The 13,679-nt window shown below is 39.2% G+C and overlaps 1 protein-coding gene across 2 annotated transcripts in view; it reads right to left on the minus strand.

Moving 5' to 3' along the window:
• Window positions 1-13,087, minus strand: part of SENP5 (SUMO specific peptidase 5) — a 163,242-nt gene extending 150,155 nt beyond the window's left edge. The window contains exons 1-2 of one of the 2 annotated variants that reach the window (XM_085587259.1): window positions 12,796-13,087; window positions 5,035-5,148 (exon numbers count right to left, since the gene is read on the minus strand). The gene's annotated coding sequence lies outside the window, so the exon portion shown is untranslated. Of the gene's footprint in view, window positions 1-4,748; window positions 4,863-5,034; window positions 5,149-12,795 lie in introns of those variants that run through there. The other variant, XM_085587257.1, reaches the window with a different exon arrangement.
• Between the last annotated feature and the right edge of the window lie 592 nt (window positions 13,088-13,679).

Genomic DNA, 13,679 nt, shown 5'->3' on the forward strand with positions numbered 1-13,679 from the left:
AAGAAGCTGCTGCGAGAAAACTCCTGACCAGGCCTGTTCCCGCTCAGCTGCAGAAGAGCTCTGCAAAACTCCCAGCCTCTCCTCCTGCCGGCATCGCGCTGGAGAGCTTTATCCAGCCCGCAGCGCCTAAGGAGCACTTTCCTCCTTGGCCAGCAGATGGCACAACTTTTGCCACAGGGTTTATGATCGCCAAATTTTGTCAGGTTTGTCATCGCCAGGAATGGTTTAGCAGGCTTAACACTCAGCGTTTCTTCTGGGTGAGTAACACTGTAACTAAAAACACCCCATCTGTGCAATCTGTTTTAAATATTAAGCTCTAGCAATAGAGTTTCGATGCTTGCCAGTTACTTACTATAAGCAAAGCATATAAATAACATTCTAAATGTAATTCCATGAACGTGAAAAATAAGGGCTACTCCCGCACCAGAAAAATTGCATTCTTACTGATATAGATAATAGGAACTAGGAGTCTGGGGTTTGAAAATATGTCTGAATTAAACCTCTGTTTACTCGTACTGCTGACATCCAGAGCCACATGATGGCCATTCTGTAGTTGTCTGAATTTAATGTGTTCCCTCCCCTGTTCATTCCATCTGTGACAATGGAACAAAACACATATTTTAACTGACCATATGAAAAATTCCTCAGCTTGACTCTGGATGGACTATTGGATTTTTGCCATTATTCAGACATGACCTTTTCATCACACTCAGCAGTTTCAATCATCCTCCAGTGCTATGTTCACACAGTGTAAGCCACGGGAGAGAGCTGTGCAAACACCTGACATCAGAACATGTGGAGCACTAATGATGAACATTGCTGTTTGATAGGATGTAAGAACCCATTTCTTTCCTTGTTTTCCCAGGTCTCTCAGCCAGTAAGATAATTGCTCCCAATTTAGGAATAACAGCTCTGAGGATAAATGAGTCTAAGTGTCTACAGAACTAGAAATTACAGTACTACATGGCCATTGTAATGTAGACAGAGCTGTACCAAATCCAATGTACAAATTCCTCATATATTCTTTAAAAATAACAATGGGGATAGATATTTTCAATTCTGTAACCAGCTACTCACCCACAATTCCTAACTCTGCTGTGTTTACAAGCCCACATTAGTGTAATGCAGCTCCCACAGTTTAATTACGCTTTATGTGCAAGTTCATTTGGGAAAATGCAATTAATAACACAATATTTCCACTGCATTCTAAAATAAGAGGAAGGGTGCATTAAGGAGTAAAGAGTGAAGGTTTTTCTAGTTGGGTAAGGCATCTTGCTGCAATGAATACTCCCAATACTGCAGCTCCTGCAATGGTTTCCATCTGCTGCCCACTGAAAGCACAACCATAACCTTCAAAGAAGTAACTCCTACCACTATGGAGTAACAGGCATTAGAAACCTCATAGTGATTCTTTTCTCTTCTGCCATGTCTACAGACAGTGCTGAGCTGTGGGTTGAAGATCAGGCATTAAAATACTTACTCAAATTAAGCTACAGAAAATCAGAATTCTTGCAGAATCCAGAGTCATGCCATTTTTGTTTTAAAAATGCAAAGACAAAATATATTTATGAGAGGCCCTGTATGAATTTGGTGGATGCCTCTCCACCTTCCACTGGATGCACTTACCACAGGATCCAACAGACCATTTGGCTTGGAACAAAACAAATATTATAATTTCAGTGAAAAACAAGGGAACAAAACAAGTCTGACTAAGGCAGAGAATGAACAAGGATGTATTGTTAACTGAAACTTAGATTACTATAAGAAAACTCAAACAGTTGGGCTAGACAAGAATTGAGGATTATTGTTTTCAAGTTGGGGAACATAATGCTTATCAATATCAATAGGAGCATGTTTAAAGAAAGACTTCTCCTACATGGCCAAAACACTATAGTTCAGTGCCTTGAAAAATCCACCAGACACAGGTAATGGAACACTATTTTATTTCTTATTCTAACTGTTAAGCATGTCAGCAGAAGATAATTTCTTGCCATTTAATCCAATAGAAAAAAGACTAATGCCATAGAACATTATAAAGAAGTAAATCTACTATAATGCAATTATCTTCCTTTTATGTGTCAATTGTTCTACTAGCTGTGTACTGACTAAAAGACTAGTAATGCTCACAAAATTAATAAAAACAAAGGGGTGTAATGGGACATAACTCAGGCTCTGCAAAAGAAAAAAAATCAGTTCCAGAAGGAATCCAGAATTCAGACTGATCATTTAAGCAGTCTTGTGAATGCTAAACTAAAATCTCCTGTTTGAGTGCAGAAGCCTGATTTTACATTTTGCTGAGAAGTCTGTGCTCCCATTAACCTTAAATAGCATTATGGGTACTCAGCATTTCAAAAATCTGGCCTTGGACCACTCAGCCAAAGCCTATCATGTGGAAAGCTGATATTACCTGGAGTGGTTGAGATGGAAATTGAGCAGTGCAACACCTCAAAAAGTTAATTATGGACAGCAATAGGCATCAAAGAAGCTTTTATATTTTACAGTGTTTTCAGAATTGGTGCAAGTCCTGGCATTAACTCCAGCAGCACTAGTGACTTAAGAGCTATTTTTTCCTGGCCCAAATACAGAGATTAGAGTGTTCTGGGCAATGTTTGCCATACTTCCTTTTTCTCTTGATCACTCCCACAATATAAACCAGGTGGAAGACTCAGGCAAATCAAGCATAAACTACAAGATCACCTGTTTCTTCAGAATTCAGTACAAACATGTGGACATATTAGTAGATTTACAAACAACTCCTCTGTCTTGTTCAGCTTCATTAAGTTGCTTTTCTATCATAAGACAACCAAGATGCCTCTGAAACTTTGTCTAAGTTCATAGATCTGTGGGTTGTAGCTGACAGTTTGGCATAGGAACAGCAGCAATATGAAGGTTATAATGTGGGTGCACTCTACTCAAGACATTTCCATACCAGCACTACTGCAGCTCTGCTCTTACTCACTGTAAATACATACTAGCCACCATCAATCCATCAACTGGAACAAATAAATATTCATACTATTTGGAAATTTATGAGAATAGCTTTTCATTTAGCAACATTGCGCTTCTGCTCATCCCTCTGCCAGTGAAAAACTATTACATTGATCTTAGACTGCAACACTAACCATACACTGAATATTTATATAAGGCAACTAAATTTTTGTCTGGATAGGGCCCATCCATTCCTTGTTTAGCACTTATTCTACGAAGAGGTGTTTATTACACAGTCATACTTGTTTAAATAATCATCTCATGTTTCTGAAGAACCCAAACTGGTTTGACTCAGAAGTTCAGTGATCTCTTCTGGGATGTAGCACCTAATGCTTTGTGGAAATCAGTCCTAACACAATTATTCTCTCAGCAAGGCATTATCAATTGTTCAGAGAAAGAGACTAAACTCCTTGCTGACACTGAACTAAATCACCATCACTTGTACTGCCAGGGGATGCTGCAGTCATGGATTAAGACTTGAACTTCACATGCACTGGCTCAGAGGACCCCCACAAACCTTAAAAGGATGTTATCAACCTCAAGTGCACTGGGGAACAAAGTAAATTAAAATAACGGTTCTAAAGAATCCAGGAGAACTTTCTGTAACTTACAAGTTTGACAAAATTAATCTGAATCAAAAATGAGTCTGGATAGTAAAAATACATTTGAACATCCAATTACACATCACAAACTTTGGAAATGGAAACTTATGTATTCATGATTGATAGATCTTGCCCAGTGCCATTCATGACTGAAAAATGTATGAGCTAAACTCTATGCACTCAAAGAATAACAATTTTGCAGAGAGATGGTAATGCTAAAAATAAAAATCTGAATCCCTAACATTTACAGCCTGAATTACTCAGTTGTACTATCAGGCTGCTGTAGAAAAAAAATTTACTCTGACCCAAACTGCAAACAGACTACAGGAGAACAGTCAAACACTATTTGATAAATAGTGATAAAGTGCAAAAGAAGAAATTGTGAGAAAGGGCTGATCTATCCAAGCACGCTCGATAACACAGCAAACAGATGGTTAAGCAATATCAGCACAGGAGTATCAACATAGCTAAGTCAGTGTTCTTGCTGCCTCCACAGTTTGTTTTATTCTCCTCAAGGCCCCACCATGCAAACATGGCAGGTGTGCTGGGTTGGCTGTGCAGGGCACACGGGTTCAGACACGTCAGAAACATCCTAGTGACAGGGAGAAGGAGCAGGTGAAGGATAGCAAAAATATGTAACATGATAGACAAATGTAGAAGCAGCAGCAGCAGCTTTTGCATGAGTGTGTTGGAGATAATTCTGTAATGATGTTGAAGTCTTAAACTACTACAAAGCTCAACACATTAAAGAGATCCTACAGAAAGTATGTCTGATGTTGGTTCTGTACTCAGTATGCTTGAGTATCCAATATTAATTTTTATTTATTTATTTTACATTTCCTCTCAAAAAACATCTACTTAGATAAGAGAAGACAAAAGATCATTGATAAGAGGTTGATAACACATCAACATATCACAACAATCTTTCCAAAAAAAACATAATTTCATTTGCATTTTGAAAGGTTTCACAGCATTGCACAGCTGAATGTAACAACTGAGACATTTTAATACATACAAACCACATTCGTCAGCTCAAGATTATGCTGAATTTTTTACTCCCATTTTTTCTTCTTGTTTATCTCCCTACTGAGTTTTTTCATGGCTACCTTTACCCTGGGTAATAATGTTAATGCCCAAGTAGTATCAAAAAGCAGCTACCTTGAAGCAGCAGTGAGTATTTTCTAAAGGAAAAAGTCACTCTTCTCCCTCCTTTCTTTGCAGCATTTCCTCCTGAAAGCATGGGAGTGTGCTTGCTTGCTCATCACTCCTGCTACCCTAAACAACTGAGATAGCTTTGTTCTTCTGCACCAGCAGTTCTGCTCATGAACACTGAGACTGAATTTCCTTTTTTAGACAGCAAGGACGCAGACTTTCTTCCTCTTCTCCCTCCCTCTGCCTCGCCTCCCCTCCCCCTCCTCCAGTCTTTGCTGTGCCCTCATCTTACCTTCAGCAGCACAAGAAATCCATGCTGCAGTTTTTTCCCCTTGTTAGCAGCTCTATGGCAACAGCAATTCTGAGGCAGCAGTCCTTTACAGTTCTCACTCCATTCTCCTTCCCTCTGCATAAAGATACACAGCCTGTTAGCCCAGGAAATCAGCAAAGATAATTGTGATGTGATGTAAATTAGTAAACACAATTCCACAATTATCCAGAAAAAAAAGTGTGTTCCAGGGGGTACAAAGTTATATTCCCAGAAGAGATGAATATTAGCAATGCAGATGAATAATACTAAAAGGAAGTCAGAGAAATTAATTTGGGTAATTAACTGTAAAATCATCTTTACAACAACTCAGCTTTCTTGGATAGAAAGGTGAAAAAAGAGAATTCTGAACTTAAGATATACACAGTATTACATTCAAATAAAGTCCTCTAAGAATTTGTCATTTTTTGATGGAGTCTTTTTTTGTTATTAGTACATAAATTAAATCAGTGCTTTGTTTGTTAAAATCCTGCTGAAATAAAGGGAATAATAGCATACAAAATCTTGTAGTCTTGTAACCCATGGAAAAGTATATACCAGAATACATTTAGAAATGTATTTATATCACAAACCATAGAGAACAAGAAAGCAACAAAAGAAAAACTACCAGTAATTGGGTAGTTACTGAGTATTATAGCATCTGCCTGCTTCAAAATCAGGATTTTCCTGATTTCTTACTTTGTTACTTCTAAATTAATGAGAACAATGAGCTACAAATAAATGCTGAATATGACAGCAAAAAACCCAACTACTTAAGACTCAGAAACAATTATTAGCAGATGCTCTTAAATCAAAGCACAAGATGAAAATACTTTGAATAGAGGCACATACATTCTCTCCATATACTGCAAAAACTGCCAGTATTTTATAATCTAATCACTTTTATCACATGCACAAAATAAATCAATCGATATATTCCTTCAATCCAACATGAACTTGCATTTCTCTCTCCTGCTGTGTAAAGAACAAAGGTTTCTGGCCACTGCCAATTGCTGTGACATGATGTGTTAAAGTGCATGTCCTCGACTAGCCTGAGCAACACCACAGTTACTCCTGGCTGAAGGAAAGGGATCGCCTGCATCCTGTCTGTGCTTCCATCAGTCCATGTCCACAATTGCTGGAAAACATGGAAAACAGAGGCAGGAGTTCCTGGGCACAACCTGAGAGGAAGACATCAAATTCCTTACTAATCCAGCACCTCATATGTTCATTTTTGTTTCATCTGGCAATATTCAGTTGGCATACAAAATAGTATAGATTAGAGTCCTGGGAAAAAACTGGGGCTAAAGACTGGCCTACAGAGGCTTCCTAGCACTAAACAGAAGCCCCCAGAGCAGTTACATTTAGCAGCTCACTTGGCACTTCAGTTTCATGGGCACACAACTGAGACTCAGCCACAAGAGTGGCATCTCTAACACTGTTAAAGAGAAAGGCCTTTGAATAGTTATATATTCATCAAAAAAAAAATCTCAGAAGGATTAAGAAACTAAACAAATAAAATTATTAAACAAATCAGAATATTGATCTTGATTAATTTTTAAATTTTTTTTTAAACTTTTCCCCACCCTGAGCTGGCTGCTTTGCAGGCTAAAGCACAGCTCACAAAGCAATCAGTCCCAGCTTTACAAATTTACAATTTACAAAAAGAGATTCTTCAAAGAGAGATAATCATTTCCATTTTACAAGAGATGAAAGAAGGGCACAAAGCTGAAACAACTCATCTATAGTTTCACATTATGCCAGTATCAGTGACAGAAACAAAACTTGGGGAATCTGAACTATTTCTTCAAACCTGAAGACATGAACAGTCTCAATTTTCTTATGAAAAGTAAAGCACAGTAGGAAACTTTCAGTTTATAGAAATTAAGATTTACCTTGAGGCCAATACTTCTGATTACAGAGTTCATTTTATTAATGACAAAGTATTTACTTTTATTGTTAACTTTTACAAGTTACAAGAAGCTCTATAAACTGCAAAATACTATTGTAAAGGTTAAAATACTCTGATAGAAAAGAAACAAGAGAATTCGGTTAATATCCAACACTGGATATGAACAGAAAGCACTTCTGTTAGGGGAAAATGAAATTATTTCTGTGATGTCTTACTGCTTAGAGATGTACACATTCGAAACATTCTGACAATAAAACAGAGTGTATTATAGCCTGTAATACACTCAAAGCAAAGCTCTCTGTGCAGTGCTGTATCAGCTGATAACACCAGACATTTTGTTGTCACTAATTTGAGATAGGCCCTCACACCTCACAGTGCTGCACACACACTCTGGAAAGCACAGTGTGTTTGTTCTGACGTCCAAAAGTGTGACTGGGATGGGGACAGAAGAGTCACATGGCTCATTGCTGTCACCAGTCAGGACATGGGGCATCTATCAAGGTACACATATCTACAGCATACATTAGAGATTAGTACTTTTTTTTTACCACTAATGGATCCCTTAATTTACCCCTGTAAAAGTCAAAGAACTGTTTGACCTTTTTGGTGTTTTCATCTTGGGTTTGGTTCCCATGCATTACTTCCTCCTACTAAGCACATAACACTCAGCGTTTTTACCAATAAGGAAAAGTACTCAAGTTAAATACAGATATAGGTGTGCCTGTAGTGGCTGTTCCAAAACTTAACCAACTGAAACCAGCAATTAAAAAACTCAAGCAATATCAGTGGATTGCAAATTTGTATAATAAGAGAACAAACAATGTGCATAGATGGTTAACCAATAGCAGAAGGAAAACAGCTTTCTTCAAAATAATGCACAGGCTTATATATACCTTTCTCTTGGAACTGGAAAAAAGTATTTTTTGCCAATTGTCTCACAGAAATATATGACATGCAGTATTTCATGGCTTAAAAAAATAAATGTAACCACAACTGTGTCAGGGTGCTATCATCTACCACCTGGTTCATCTCTCAGCTTTATTTACTTTTGTAATATAAAGAACAAACTCTACCCTGAAAGTAGCCTGAAACTTCTACCAAAGATTTCTAGGCCTCCTTCCATTACTCATCCCCACATTCTTCAAGGATTTGCCCAAGCATAACCTCTGAGACAAATAATATCAGCCCCACATTACAGAGAAGAAAACTGAAGTGCAAAAAGAATTCTCATTCAACGACAAGCATCTGCTCAATTTTAGTCCTAAAATTCCAGTCTGTGATCACACTAGGAGTCCTTAACACAACAGAGGAACAGAACGAAGCTGATTTCATGTCCTGGGCTTGACTATAAACCTTGAAAACTTGGAAACAAAGAATCTAAGTGCTCAATCAAGAAGAACATTCAAGACATAAAACTGTAATTATTGAATTTTATAGCATGCAGAGGCCTGGATGACTACAAAAATCATAGAAAAAAAAAGCATATTTCTCTGTTTCAAGTATTTAGGTTAAGATTTTATTGTGCCAACATTTCTCTTATTACCAGAATTGTTACTAAAATTACAAGACTACCATAAGTGAGTCCATATGACAGTTTTCTTATGTTACACTCATTTAAAGAATTAACAGTAATTTACATATTTCCACTAAGAAATTGAATACTGACTTTCTAGAATTAACCCTAGTTTTTTATTAGAAGACCAACCAAATGCTAACCAAAGTAAAAGGGAAATTTTTCACAAATTTAAAGTTTTGGATGAAACTATACCCACTATAAAAATAAGCAGCAATCAACTTCCCTTAGTTCTTTAGATTTTTTGACCCCCTGGGAGAGGGCTGAGAAACCAAGGTTCCTCTGAGGGCCCAGACCATTCTGCTGCTTCCTTTTCAGCAGCAGTTTACAAGAGCTGTCCCACTGTATAGAAGAAACACCATCTTTCTTAAAAATTCAGCAAGAACTTCATCATTCCAGAGTAAGAAATAAGTAACAAATAACTCCAAATCTCTGAATGTGGGAGGGTCATTATGAGTCTGAATTTAAACTCCAAACTCTAAGAGGAGATGAATTAATGGATGAATAACCTGAAAGATTAAATTCACACAACTTTGCTGTTTCTTAAAAAAAAACCCAACCAAACAAACAAACAAAAAAAAACCAAGTAAATTAGTCTTAAATAGTTTAACAAATTATTCCAATAAAAAAAATCTAACTGGGAATGAGACAACTTAAGCTAAGAAACAAAATTCTGCACAACTGAAGCAGGAACACTCCTTGGAGACGTATGCTCCAAGCAATTAGGAAGCACAAGCCATAAACCACCCCACAAACATTTCAGACAAGTGAGTCAGCTGGCCAGCAAAAGGCCCTGTCCACCCCACATCCTCTGCACAAGCCTGAATATCTTGAATAGACTGAGCATGTGGGGCAATTAAATCAACCAAAGCAGTTTAAATCCCACCACCTTTCCATAGTGCTTGGCATCTAAATAATTCAAGCATCTTTGAATATGTTCCTTATTGGCCTAGTGCACAACTATTCAGTGAGACAGAACTTGGACAGAGAGAGTAAATTCTGGATGTACTTTCAATTCACTCAACAGGGACATCACTGAGATTTCACAACACAAATTTGACTACAGTTACAAAGACTAGAAATATCTAGTCAAAACATAACGAAGTTGTAAAATAACTTTAAAAAAGGATGACAAAGCAGGCCCAACATCCCAATGTACTAAAGTCATCATAATGTGCATTTCAGATTACACTGAGGTAGTACAGAATACAAAGCCAGCATTCTCAATCAATTAAAAACACTGTATCTTACACATTCTTGTTGCTCAGCTTTTTAAGATTGTCATTTCAATGGAATGACCAAAAATGCTTGTTAGCATTAATGACACCCTGACTGCATTTAAATAACAAGCATGGGATTCCAGGAATTTGGACTTTCTTTCTCCTCTGGAGGTTTTCCAGAACCTATCCACTCCTACATCTGAGGAAGCATGCTTTTGTTTAGGCAGGATCCTTTGGGACTGCTGAACTGAAAATAATCACTTCTTGCTAACAACACCCTAACAAACCATTTTGATCCTTAACATGGCCTACTGTGAACAAACTCTGTCTGTTTACCATCACCTTCCTTGCCCTGCCAGTCATGGCAATCAAATAATACACAGTCTGAAGCCTGGCATCAGACTTAAAGAAATAGGAAAAAATTCTGGGATCTTGCAAGTTTCCTATGAAGTACCTGGCTGTTTCATGGCAAGTTCAAATCAAGCCATGGGATTATTAAAAGGAGATTTCTGAGATTTCCTAATGCACACTGTACCATTGCCTTTGCCAGAACATTGGTGAGCTGGGATTGCTCAACTGGAGCTCAGTTTCAGGAGGTGTCAGCTCCTACTCCTTTCTTTAAATACGTCACTCCTTACTTCAGTCTGCATGAATAATCACTGGAAACCCAGCTGCTAAACCAGCTAGTCCATCTGTTACCCCTCTTAATAAACATATTATTATGTTCACTCTCACTAAAGAGCTCATGATTCACTGGGATTGTCTTTTTGGGAAACATCTACAGAAGTATATTAGGTGCACATATATATGTGGCTGCAGATCCTATCTTTAGCAGCACAGACATATTATTTAGTGTCTTCTTGGTATCCCTTCTGCCTGAAGATAACATGAACCTGGTCCTTGGGGAGCAAGTTTTCAGATGAGGCTGCTCTAAAAGCTTAATCAGATTTAAAGCCAGGGAATCACAAGAAATCCCAGTATCATTATAAGACTTTGTCAATGACAAAATCTGACCTTTTGGTATCTCTCAGTTTGATGCTTCCTTTCTTTCATGGCTAACACTGGCCCAAAAATACACAAAGTAGATATGAACACACATGAAAAGGCTGTTTGCACTACTGTGACCAAAGAGATATTTCTCAAATGTTGTACAGAGGTTTTAAAGGGTATAAGTGTAGGATTTTTTCCTCTAGTGCAGTTAGGGGTCACTGCTAATACAGGAAGACCAGATATCTTGTTTCATAAAAAGAGAAGACTGATCCTGCATTTCCAACTGCTTGCTTGAAGTTTGTGAAACAAAATTTTTTTTCATCTTTTCATTTGGTGAAAGAAGATGATGATTTCCACTAGAAGAAACACTGGGCTCTTTTTCTCATATACCTTTAATATACAGTATAGATGTGCAACATCCATATAATAAATGCTTTTTAAATGGGAACTGATTATTTGTTTCTTAAATCATAATTTCATTGTTCCAGTCATACACCACTTGAGGCAAACAGAGCATCTGCTAAGGGGCCAGTGGGCTGAGGAGTGTCACTGCATTAAAACAACCATGAACCAGAGCAAATAACGTGGTCAAATTTTATCAAATTCTGCCAAACTCTGCCATGACCATGTGACAGCAGAAACCAGTCTGCTCACAGGCTTTTCTTTACATTTAAGAATTAGGTGAATCAGAAATGAACAAAATCTTCAGAGACAGCAATATTTCAAGCTCCTTGAAAAAGGTCAGTGACCAGGAGCTCAGGGGGACCTGTTTGGCTCTGTAGTTGCCTAATGCCAAGAAATCCTGGCATTTAATCAAGAGACCACCCAATATTTTAGCCAGTAAATTACCATAGCAACTTTAAAAATTGTCCCTCTTGATTGAAGATAATAATAGCTTAAAATTTTCAAGGTTTTTTGATTATTTTTCAGTAGAATGAAGTTTTACCATTTGCAGCAAGCTAGAGCAATGAGAACAATTTCACCTTAAAAAAAAGTCAGGAAAGCCTTAACAAGACTTTACTAGAAAACTGTTGTCAAATCTGAACACTCAAAGTGATCTGAATACCCAGGCAGTCTGAAATGACACTAATTTTTTTATTGGAAAAGATAAAGCAGATACTTGCTTCTGAGATGTCATTTCAGGTCTGTGAAGAATGATGGCTTACCCTCCTGAAATTCCCACATGTCTGGAAATCTTTTCCTCTCAGATTTGCAAATCTACTAAGACTTAAATGCAGTGCTTGAATAAAAATATTCATCATATCAAATTCAACAGCTTTACTAATAAATATTCAAGATCCTTAACAAATATGCAGTAGTGCTATTTCTCCATTTAGACTCAAATCACTTTTAATGCAGTAGGAAATCTAACTGTGCCAGCCCAAAACTGTGTTCACATTCTTTCTTCAGTCCATCCCGTTTCTTTTTCAACCAGAGGTTAATAGTCCATGCAAACTGGCATCATTCATTTAAAAGGCCTCTGGCTATTGTTGTGTGTCTAGCTGAACTGCAAAACACAAGAAATATCCTCAATATTTTCTACCCAGCAGGGGTGGACAGAAAGAACTTGAGAGCATTAGGATAGGCTGACAGTGGAGCTGCATTTATATAATTTTGCTGGGATAGGGGTAGGTTGTAGGATTTCTACAGATAATATTGCCCCAGCAAATGCTACCATAGGAAGATTCAAGGTTAATAGTCTTTGAGAGTTTCTCTTTATGGATATTCTAGATGGTTCCAGACAATATTCTAGACAAGTAAAGGGTTGTGTTTTTCAAGCACTGCCTCCATTTCTTCATATATAATCACTATGGAAACAGACTGCAAAGTGATACAAAAACCATACAAAGGTGGCAGAAAATTATTGCTTATAATTGGTATTACTTGCCTCCATAAGAAATACTGATGAATAATTAGATTATTGTGAAACCTGAAAAGAGCATTAAAATTATCGATATTTTTTCTACCACGGTAGAAAGCGCTGGGCATGATCATGCAATCGGTTTGCACAGTAACAGTTCTCTCAGTGCTTTATTTTGGACTGCACTAACCTTTAAATCATTCTTGCCAGGTTTTTTTCCTGTACTGCGATCTGCAGCACATCGCAGCACCGTGCTTTCGGCAGCACCCCGAGGACCACCTAACGTGTCTCCTACAAACACTCCTGCATGCCCCTCAGGAATGGCCCACCCTCAGCGCCTCGGGACAAGTTTGCGGGACTCAGGCAGGGGCCCGCCGGCCTGCACTGGCTGTGAGCCCGCGGCCGAGGGGCCGGGAGCCCTCAGAGGCGCCTCCATCTGCCCCCCTCGCCTCAGGGCCTCTCCCTGAGCTCCCAGCGCTGCCCCCGCTCCGGGAGCGCAGGGGGAGAGCTCGGGGTGTGTGTCGCCTGTCAGGGAGGAGGAGGAGGAGGCGGGAGCCATTTCTGTGTGCAGATGGGGCGGATGCGCGGCCGCCGGCCCCCGCCCGAGGAAGCCTCTTTCTCTCTCCTGCCACCCCCCCGACACCGGGCCTTTAAAAATCCGGGGCTTTAAAAACAACCAACACGGTGGGGAAAACGCGACCACGAAAAGGGGCCGCTATGCCGCCACAGCCGCTGCCGCACGGCCGCTCGCCGTCCCCTCAGCCCGGCCCCGCCGGCGCCGCCATTCCCCCTCCCGCCCCGCGCTGCAGCAGGGACCGGACGGGAAACCCCGTGCGCGCGGGGGGAAGGGGAGGCTGAGGGAGGAAGGAGTGGGGCGCTGTGACGCACTCAATGGTGCAATATCCTTCCGCGATCTGAACAAAAAAGTAGTTCTATGTTCCACGTAGCCTCGTAGACCCCAGAGGCACATACACAACGTTCGGATTAACTGAAAAAGTCGCGTGGCGGGAAGCTCTTGGGGTACAGGGCTTAAACCGGAGGGATTCTTGCTTTTTTGAGTGTAGCATAAGGTAT

Source organism: Lonchura striata, chromosome 9 (genome assembly GCF_050655825.1).
Source record: "Lonchura striata isolate lonStrDom1 chromosome 9, ASM5065582v1, whole genome shotgun sequence".
Classification (NCBI taxonomy): Eukaryota; Metazoa; Chordata; class Aves; order Passeriformes; family Estrildidae; genus Lonchura; species Lonchura striata.